Raw genomic sequence first — 10,188 nt, 5'->3', positions numbered from 1 at the left:
CTGAAGACTTGTTTTTCCAGTCCTGGGACGGGTAGGGAGTTGGTCACCATTACTCTTGTAGGGGAGAAAAATAACTTTCCCTCTAAGTTCTTAGCTGGGAACTTGTAGGAAAGAGATCAGCAGAAGAAAAACAAGTTGACTTGTAGAGCTCACATATACCCAGGGGGGGAAGTGGTAATGTGGGGGTGTGGGGGCTTATTCTGTCACCCTTCACTCTCCAGCACTTTTATTTGAGTCTCCTCTTTTCCTTCTCCAAGACCTGCCTCTGGGGGGCAGGTACTGGGGTTAAAAAGGTTCTCCAGAACAGCAGCACAAGAACAGGGGGAATGATTCAAGCAGACAGCATGGATGCTGAGAGCAAAATGGGCCCAGTTCTCACCAGGACTTGATCTGCGCCCACTAGATTTGGAGTGCTGGAAATTGCCATTTACCTAACAGGAGTAACACTGACACCTACCTTTCATGCCCCAGCTATTGTTCCCTGAGGCCCACGTTTCCACTGGACCTCGCATTCAACAAATGTGAAACCCCAGAGTCTCAGGAGGCTGCCCCCCACCCAAGTGCCTGAATTCCAAGTCCTTCAACTAGAATCTGGAGAAAAAAAATACTTTTATATCCAAAAGCCAGGGCTCCTCTCCCCCAACACTTTTCCTTTCAAGGAGGTGAGGGCTGCAGTATTGGGCCTCCAGGCCTGGGGAACCAGCAAGGTGGTGGAAGGTGGAGACAGAAAACTGATCCCCTCAGTGAAATGTGATGAGGATACCTTTATCTTTCTCACCGGTAAGCAGGCTGAGGCACAAATCAGAGCCCCTTCACCTACCTGCTTGAGCTCCCTTTCACGCCCATGATATTTATCAGGTCATGTCTTAATCCTAAAGGAAGTAGCTGCCTTACCGCCCCCCCTTCCCCCCCCCCCCCCCCCCCGCAAGCTAATACTTTGGGAGAAATGTAAGGGAATAATTTTAGAGAAATCACTTAAGGAGAAGCTAGACTTAACAGGAACAGAAAGACAAGTGAAGATGTTTGAAGGACAAGGAGGGAATTAATTCTTGTGCCCTGGGGCATTTACCAGAAAGAGTAACTGGGGGGGCTGGGGGGGTGAGGATCCTGAAAGGGCAGGGAGCGGAGGTAGGGGGTGCGTGGAGTTTTCCAATCCCGAATTGAAGCAGGCCCCCCCCACCGCCATCCCACCCTCAGTGTGAACCCCCGAGTGAACTCACACACTCTTCTCCACCACCACCTCACTCGTCTTTTCCCCGCGTGCCAGCCCGGGTTATGAAACCGTACAGATCGGTGTTCGCGGCCCCATTGGAACTCAGTGTAACTGCGCCCAGGAAAGGGGAGCGGGAGGAGGCGCTTTCCTCCGCGCTGGAGGACCGCAGAGCCCCACTCCTGCGGGCGGATCATGCGGGAGGAAGGCAGCGAGCAGCTCCGGGACCCCCCGGGCGTTTCTGCAGCCCCCGACCCGGGTTCCCCGCAGGATGTCGGCGAGTTTCCGCCGCTTTCCCGGGTCGCGCCCCCTGGTGGCCCCTGCGGGGATCGCGCGAAACCGGCGGGACTCGCCCGAGGCCTCTGTCAGTTGAACCTTTGGGAGTTGCTTGGCCCACATTTCAAATGGACCCTTCGTCCCAGTGAATTTCCCGCGAGTCCAGAGACGAGGGCGAGCGTCTGCGTCACGGATTGGAAGGCCCGAGAAGGGAGACAGGGTGAAAGAACCCCTCAGGCGAGTAGCAGCTGTCAAAACGCGGGTGGGAGCTGAGCCTCCAGGTGCAACCTGTGTAACCCCAATGAAGTCTTCATCTCCTGAGGCACCCAGAAGTGGTCGCCGTCAGGAGACCTGCTGGTGCTGTGGAGCCTTAAACTCAGTACAGAGATGGGGGCGCTGTCCTGAAATGACTGAGTCCCCCAAATCCTCCGCTGAACCCCCAAAGTGACTGTACTTGGATGTAGGGTCTTCCAAAAGGTACTGTTAACTGAGATCATAACGGTGGGGCTCTGGTGGCGTTCAGATGAGATGTTGGCATTCATATGATGTGGGGTCCCAGGGTTCCCTCTGGAAGTGTTTTGGAGGAATTTCCCACTCAGCAGCACACGGAGAGTTTACTAAGGAAAGAGACCTTTGCATGGACACAAACAGGAAGAGGCTGCGTTTCACAAGGGCAGGTTTATTAAAAGAGGCGCAGACTGGCAGCCTTGGGGCCAGAGCTGCACTTTGCCAGAGCAAGGGGTACTGTTATATAGTGTTCTTTGGCGGGGTCATTCCTTTGTGGACTTTTATCTGCTGTGAAATCGATGACTTTTAAGGTCTGGCTGGGTTCATCTGTAAGCACTGCTGCTTCTTGTAATGACCGACACTGTCCCGCCCCTGTGAAGCTGGCTGAAGGACCATGTTCATTTCCACCTGCACCTCTGCTGTCCGGCCTTCATCCTAAATTTTCTAATCTAAGCTCCATCAGTCCCTACTCAGATAGGATTGGCATCCTGATACGAAGAGGGAGAGACACCCAGATGTGAGCCACAAAAAAAAAAAGGCCACAGGAGAATGCAGGAAAAGGTAGCCATTTGCTAAGGAGAGAGGCCTCCAGAAAGAACCAAACTGGGACTCCTTGACCTTGAATGTCCAGTGTCCAGAACTCTCAGGAAATGAATTTTCCTTGCTTAAGTCGACCGGTCTGTGGTATTATCTTATGACAGTGCCAGCAAACCAGTGGTGTCTATTGTGTGCATGAGTCTGATTATCAGTCAACCCTCAAGAACACCCTATGGGGTGGTGACCCATTGGGCTTCATCACGGGGTCAGCAGTGTTCACACAATCTCTTTAAAATATCACTTTCTAGAATTTTTTTAAAGATTTGTTTATTTATGCACACAAGAACTAGGGCACAGGCCAGAGGTGGGGGCGGGGGGAGGGCCGGTAAGAGGGTCCACCAGAGACAGAGTGGGGAACACAACAGGTGGATCTACTGAAATACACTGCTGAGGGGAGCAGCAGGGAGACAGGAGAGGTCTGCTGTGCCATGTGGGTAGCTCCCTGGCCGGGGATGGAACTCATGCTGCGTGGCTGAGGATAAGTGGCTGTGGATAGCTTCATAGTACTGAGAATTAACCCCTTGCACCACCAGGGAGGCCCCCAGTTTCTAGATATTTTAACTTTCAGTTTTACTCTCTCAAGTTGAACTTGTGCAGGGACACAACTGCTGAGGTTCTCCTTGCTCACTTTCCCTTGTAAAATTCACCTTTCTCCCACTTTTCCAGAGTAAACACCTACCCTTTCAGAATAAAGTAAAAATCCTCAGAAATAAATTAAGATACAGTGGAAATATTGATGTCTGAAAGCTCCCTTTAAATCAGCACACTGGATTAAGCCCCCATTACTGATTTTACGTAAACTCACTGAGGAAGAGGTAAAATTTCACAGTTTTCTTCTAAAAGAGCTGTTGTATTGTGGAGTGTAGAAATCAAATCCTTGGCAATAATACAGTTTCGCATTTCCATGAAATTTTATTTGATAGTTTTAGGATGAAAAGTCAAGGACCTTGGGTCCTCCAACAAAATCCTGAACGTTCTTATACATTCTTCATGGATCGCCTGGTTTTGTTTCCTAGTGTAGCAGGGAATCTGTTACTTGGTTTTGTGATATTGAGTGTTATCAGGATCTTGTTTATTTTTTTTTAAAGATTTATTTATTTATGCATACAAGAATAGGGGTACAGGCCAGAGGTGTGGGGGGTGAGAGGATTCACCAGAGACAGAGTGGGGAGCAGAACAGGCAGACTGACCGAAATACACCGCTGAGGGGAGCAGCGGGCGAGTCAGGAGAGGCCTGCCACGCCATGTGGGTTCCTCGCTGGCCAGGGATCGAATTCTTGCTGCAGTGGCTGCGGACAGCTTCATAGGTTGTGTCTTAACCCTTTGCGCCACCAAGGAGGCCCAGGATCCTGTTTAATTGTGCTTCTCAGAAAGAAAGAAACCATGCTAAGCCTGAATAGAAGACAATTAGGTGGGATCAACCAACATTTCATTTTTAATGCAAATATCATTTAATGTACATTTGCATGGTGTGCGAGGTATGCCTGCACAGAGAAGAAATTACTACAATAAAATTATTCACTGCAGCATTATTTGTAGTAAAAAGAATGGGGAGACCCTAATTATCATCATAATATAAATTATGACATATTGAAAATGGAATAATATGTATATATATACTTAAAGGATAATAAAGAGGAACATTATGCATTCAGTTGTGATTCTCTCCAATGATATCTTTAAGTGAAAAAAAGATGCAGGACGGTGTGTCTAGAGTGCCACCATGGGAACAAAGTGGAGAAGAGAATATTTGTTTTAGATTGTATATGTGCTCTTAAAACTCTCTAGAAAGGTAATAGGAAGCTGCAGACAATGGTCACCTGTGAGGGCGCAGGGAGTAAGGCAGAGGGCAAACAAATGTAGGAAGACGATGTTCAGGGCGTTGCTATCTGTACTGAGGATGTTTAACCAAGTGGATGGGTTACTTATTTTATAAATTAAATAATGTCAGAGAGCCTCGCTGGTGGCACAAAGGGTTACCTCTCAGCACCATGAAGCTATCGGCAGCCACTGCAGCACAAGTTCGATCCCCGGCCAGGGAGAAACCCACATGACGCAGCAGTCCTCCCCTGTTTCCCCGCTGCTCCTCTCAGCAGTGTATTTCAGTAGATCCACCTGTTTGCTCCCCACTCTGTCTCTGCTGAATCCTCTCACACACATAGCCCCGACCTCTGGCCTGCAACCCAGGTCTTGTATGCATAAATAAATAAATCTTTTTTAAAAATTACATAATGTAAGAGGTACAATAAACTCATAGGAGTCAAGAGAGAAGTCTCTGGAATGGTAATGGATGCTAAATTACTAAAAAAAAAATCAAATAATTTAGGAAAAAACTATAAACGTTGTAAATGGGACTGGGGAAGGAGCAAAACTGGTGGGAAGAAGGGGGCATCACTTGTGGTCACTTGAGAAACTAGAAGCGTAAGGAGCCGCAAGTTGCTGAACGGCATCCAAGTGTTGCCTTGGGTGCCTGGCTAAATGAGACCTGGGGGTATTCAGGAAAATTATCTGATGGAAGGGAATTCAGACCCGCCCAGATTGTCCTACAGAAACTGGATCTGCCGGGAGTGACCTGAGCCTGGGAATCCAGGGCAGCGTCTTCATAGGTCAGACCAAATTTCCCACGTCCTTTTTCCACCTCTTTGGGCAGCCCCAATAACCACATCCAAAGGGGTGAGGAAGAAATGCTCTGGCTATAGCACCTTCTCCATGGATTTTCCAGGCCAAGTCTCCAAAAGTGAAAGAACAAAACTTCTTACTTCACTGTCTGATTTTGTAACAGGTGTAACAGGGTGGTGCCCAGGAAAAGGGGAGGTTCCAGGTTCCCTACCCCACCCAGGGAGGAGAAGAAGCTACAGAAAGGGCAGAGGAAGGAAGGAAGCAGGATGGAGCCAGAAGGAGACCTGCAGGAGGCACATGGAGCAGAGAGACATGTGAAGAAACTGCGCTTGCCTTTTGGTCCTGAACTGGGTGACACAGATGTGGGCGAGAGAACACGTGGGGAAGATAACAGTGGCAGCTTTTATCTTGATTTTGATTTTGCTCTTTTCCGCCCAGACTACTCTGGCTGATTCTGATCCTTTTCTATGGGTGTTTAAGACCTGTCCCGTTTGGGTGGACTTTTACCTCCGAGGGGATGGGTAACTGTGGGTGCTTGATTTAGAAACTATTTTCTTGTCTTTTCTGTTTTGTTCACTAATTGTATTAAAGTTCTTTTCCATTAAAGGTCTTAAATGTTTTGTCTTCATGTGGCGGATGGCAGGACCTATTTAAAGCGGGCAGGTTTGGGGGTGTTGGGGTGCCCCTCTCCCTGCCCTGTAACAATTTTAGTTTTGGTGTTTGGTGACCCGTTTCCCCTAAAAGCACAAGAATACGTTCAGGCATTCTCTTCCTCAAGCTATTGCCAATCATTGGTTGTTGCTGTTGCTTTTTGGTGTTGTGGTTAAGAAATTTACAGCCATTCAGATGGTTTAGACTTAACTGAAAAAATGGGGGGAGCTGGGGCTGGGGGACAAGCGAAGGTAGACCTGAAAGAGGGAGGGCCTTGCCTGAGTCCTAACAGTGAAACTGGCAGTGGCTGACAGCGCTGCCTTCACGTGAACTTAAGATGTAGAGAGAAAATTATTTTGCTAGTCGATGATTAGTTTAGTGATTTGAGCCCGTGAGAGTAAGTAATGCAGTTAGGGTTTCAGTGCCCGGGCAGGGTCTCATTTTATCCCGCCATCCCCCCTCCCTCCACGCCCCCCCCCCACACCCCTGCCTATTACCCCGTAAGTCCAGTATGCTGTCCAACAGAGGATGCCGCTTAACTATTTTCATGGCAAATCTCCTCTGTGTGTCAGCAGTTCAGAGCAGAAGACAGATCTAATTCCTGGCGGGCTCAGCGGAATCCGTTCTTTCTTAAGAAATTCCTGAGAAAACACCCTGCGCAGAAAGCCGGGCTGTCATGCTCTGGAGATTCCCGAGGATCCCAAGGACGCCAGCTCCTTAGTGAGTGGAGGCAGGGGGTGGGGGTGGGGGTGGGGGTGGGGGTAGGGGTGGGGGTGGTGGCCTTTGGCCTTTCCGGGGGGAGGGGGGGTGGTGTTTCCGCGGGTCGACAGCATCAAGGCCTTTTACAGCCCGAGCCGCGTGCGACTCCCGGGCGGGCGCAGGAATGTGGAGGCAGGAGGGCGGGGTGTGCCTGCCGCTGTGTCGCTCAGGTCTCCGAAGGGAGAGAGACGGTGCGTGCATTTGATGCAAAGCTTATATTTGGTTAGCTGAGGAAAATGAAATAATGCCCAAGAAATGTAACAAAGGAAAAAGAGAGGAGAAAAGGATCTGTTTCCGCCCGGTTTCGAACCGGGGACCTTTCGCGTGTCAGGCGAATGTGATAACCACTACACTACGGAAACTCCCGTGGAAGTGGGAATTAGAACCAAAAAGGTATGTCCAGAAAAATGTCGCTTTGGACTTTTCCTGTACTGGTTTCTTGGTGTGATCCTTTCATATCCTTCACTTTCCTTGCATTGAAACCAGTAATTCCACATCCTGATGGTTCATAGTTGTCTACTAGAAATTAGAACATATATCACAGATAAATTTACTGGAATGTCTACCAACCCATGCATAATCATTCCAGGAACGGGAAACTTTTCAAGTGCCCATCTTCAGTCTCATGAGTATGTTTGCATGAAAAAACGTAATAAATGCCACAAGAACAATCTACACACAATCTATATGAAGCTCACTGGCCTGTTGACTTCAAAAGATCAGACACAGAAGACTAGGGCAAGCAGATAAACCAGGCCACTAGGAAGTACAGGCCAGAAACAGTATTTTTTTAAAGACTTATTTATTTAGGCATACAAGAGCTGGGGGGCAGGCCAGAGATGCGGGGTGTGTGAGAGGATCACCAGAGACAGAGTGGGGAGCAGAACAGGCAGACCGACTGAAATACACTGCTGAGGGGAGCAGTGGGGGACAGGAGGTCTGCTGTGCCAACCTTCCTGGCTGGGGATTGATCTTGTGCTACAGTGGCTGCAGATAACTTCATAGTGCTGAGACTTAATCCCTTGCACCACCAGGGAAGTCCCCAGAAACAGTATTTTAAAAGTCAATGAAACCTAAAGTTGGTTCTTGGAAAACTTCAACAAAATTGACAAATGTTAAGCTGAATTGACTAAGAAAAGTAAAGAATAGGGACTCTAATTATTACTTAGAAATGAAAGTGGGGACGTTACTATGGACTTTTACAGAAAGAAAAGTGATCAAAAGGAAATATTAAGGAAAATGGGATCCCAGCATATCAGAAACCTAAATGGAATCTACAAATTACTGGAAAAACATAATTCACCAAAAATGAAACATAAAGAAACAGAAATTTGCATAGATCTATGACTAGTAAGGATATTGAAACAGTAATTAAAAAAAAAAAAAACACCTCACTACAAAGAAAAGCCCCACCTACATAATTTCAGTGGTAATGCTACCAAATGCTTAATGAAGAATACCAATCCTTCTCAAACTCTTTCTAAAAATTGAAAAGGAGGAAACAGTTTCTATGAAATCAGCATTCCCCCAATACCAAGTAAGACAAGGTATTAGAAAGAATGAAAATTAAAACGAATCTTACATGACTATTAATGCAAAAATCCTCAAAAAATACTAGCAAACTTGATTCATTCACACATATTACAAGGATTATATGCCATGACCAAGTAATCATTTATTCCTGGAATGTAAGATGGTTTAACATATGGAAAAATCAATGTATTGTAGACCACATTAACAGAATTGGAGGTGGGGAGGATGCTTAATAATTTCAATGAATTCAGACAAAGTGTTTGACATAATTCAACACTCTTTCCTGATTAAAAACACTCAATAGGGCCTACCTGGTAGCACAAGGGGTTGGGATGCAACCTATGAAGCTATCTGCAGCCACTGCAGCATGAGTTCCATCCCCAGCCAGGGAGCTACCCACATGGCGCAGCAGACCTCTCTTGACTCGCCCGCTGCTCCCCTCAGTGGTGTATTTCAGTAAGTCTGCCTGTTCTGTTCCCTGCTCTGTCTCTGGTGAATCCTCTCACTCCCCACACCTCTGGCCTGTACCCCAATTGTTATATGCATAATAAATAAATCTTAAAAAAAATAAAAACACTCCTAGTTTAAGGAACAAAAGGAAATTTTGTCAGCATGATAAAAACCACTTACAAAAATCCATAGCAAACATATTCCATAAGGAAAAACTGGAAGCTTCCCTCTCCTTACATCTGGAGCAAAACATGAATCCCTACTTTCACCACTTGGATTCAACATACTATTATCATTCCTAATCAGAGCAAGCAGGTAAGAAAAACAAAAGTCATCCAAATTAGAAAGGAAAAAGTAAAATTATTTCAATTTGCAGATAATATGATTTTACATCTAGATAATCCTTAGAACGCCACAAAAAAAAAAAGGTTAAGCTAATATACAAATTCAGTAAAAGGGAAGGATACAAAATCAACATATAACGTCAATTGTGTTTTTATACAAGAACAATGAACAAAATTTCCAAAACTAACAAGTATTTCCATTTACAATAGCATCAACAAGAATAAAATACTTGTGAATAAACTGAAGAAATGTGAGTGCACCAAAAACTAGAAAACATTGCTGAAAGAAACTAGACACCAATCAATGGAAAGACATCTGGGTTCATGGATTATACGACTAACATTGTCAGGCCTCCCTGGTGGTGCAAGGGGTTAAGCACAGCACTGTGAAGCTATCCACAGCCTCTGCAGCACGAGTTCGATCCCTGGCCAGGGAGATAGCCACAGGGCGCAGCAGACCTCTCCTGACTTGCCCCCTGCTCCCCTCAGCAGTGTATTTCAGTCAGTCTGCCTGTTCTGTTCCCCACTCTGGTGAATCCTCTCAACACCCCCTACCCACACACCCCTGGCCTGTACCTCAGTTCTTGTATGCATACGTAAATAAATCTTTAAAAAAAATGTTAAACATAGATTTACCATGTAATTCATCAATTTAACTTTTACGTGTGTCCTGAAAAGAAAAGCAGGGGCTCAAACAGATGTTTGCACATCAATATTCACAGCACCGTTATTCACAATAGTTAAAATGTGGAATTAAGTCAAATGACAATCAACCTATAACCAAAATAGAGTATGCATATATAACGGAATATCATTTAAGCTTTAAAAGGCATGACATTCTGATATAGGCTACAACATAACAGACCTTGAAAACTTTGTTAAGTAAAATAAGCCAGTCCCAAAGGAAAAATATTTTTATGATTCTGTTTATATGAGATACCTAAAATAGCCAAATTCAGAGACAGAAAGAGTGGTTGCAATAAGGTGGTCCCCAGGAAAAGGGGAGGTTCCAGGTTCCCTGCCCCTGGATCAGGGTGGATCAGCACAGGGGAAGGAAAGAAGCAGGATGGGGAGCAGAAGGAGGCCTGGAGGAGGCACGTGAAGCAGAGAGACATGTGAAGAAGCTGCACTTGCTTCTTGGTCCTGGACTGGGCGACACAGACGTGAGTGAGAGACCCGTGGGGAGGTCAACAATGGCAGTTTTTGTCTTGATTCTGATTTTGCTCTTTTTGTCTCAGACGT

The 10,188-nt window shown here is 46.2% G+C and overlaps 1 non-coding gene across 1 annotated transcript; it reads right to left on the bottom strand.

The window, feature by feature from the left end:
• Positions 1–6,908: 6,908 nt before the first annotated feature.
• On the bottom strand, positions 6,909–6,981 carry TRNAV-GAC (transfer RNA valine (anticodon GAC)). The gene has a single exon. It is a non-coding gene; the product is annotated as a tRNA-Val (tRNA).
• Positions 6,982–10,188: the final 3,207 nt, after the last annotated feature.

This window comes from Talpa occidentalis, unplaced genomic scaffold (genome assembly GCF_014898055.3).
Source record: "Talpa occidentalis isolate TD23 unplaced genomic scaffold, MPIMG_talOcc4v2.1 talOcc4.2, whole genome shotgun sequence".
NCBI classification, from domain to species: Eukaryota; Metazoa; Chordata; class Mammalia; order Eulipotyphla; family Talpidae; genus Talpa; species Talpa occidentalis.
Note: the sequence above shows the minus strand (reverse complement) of the source record. Positions and strands in the feature narration are given on the sequence as shown.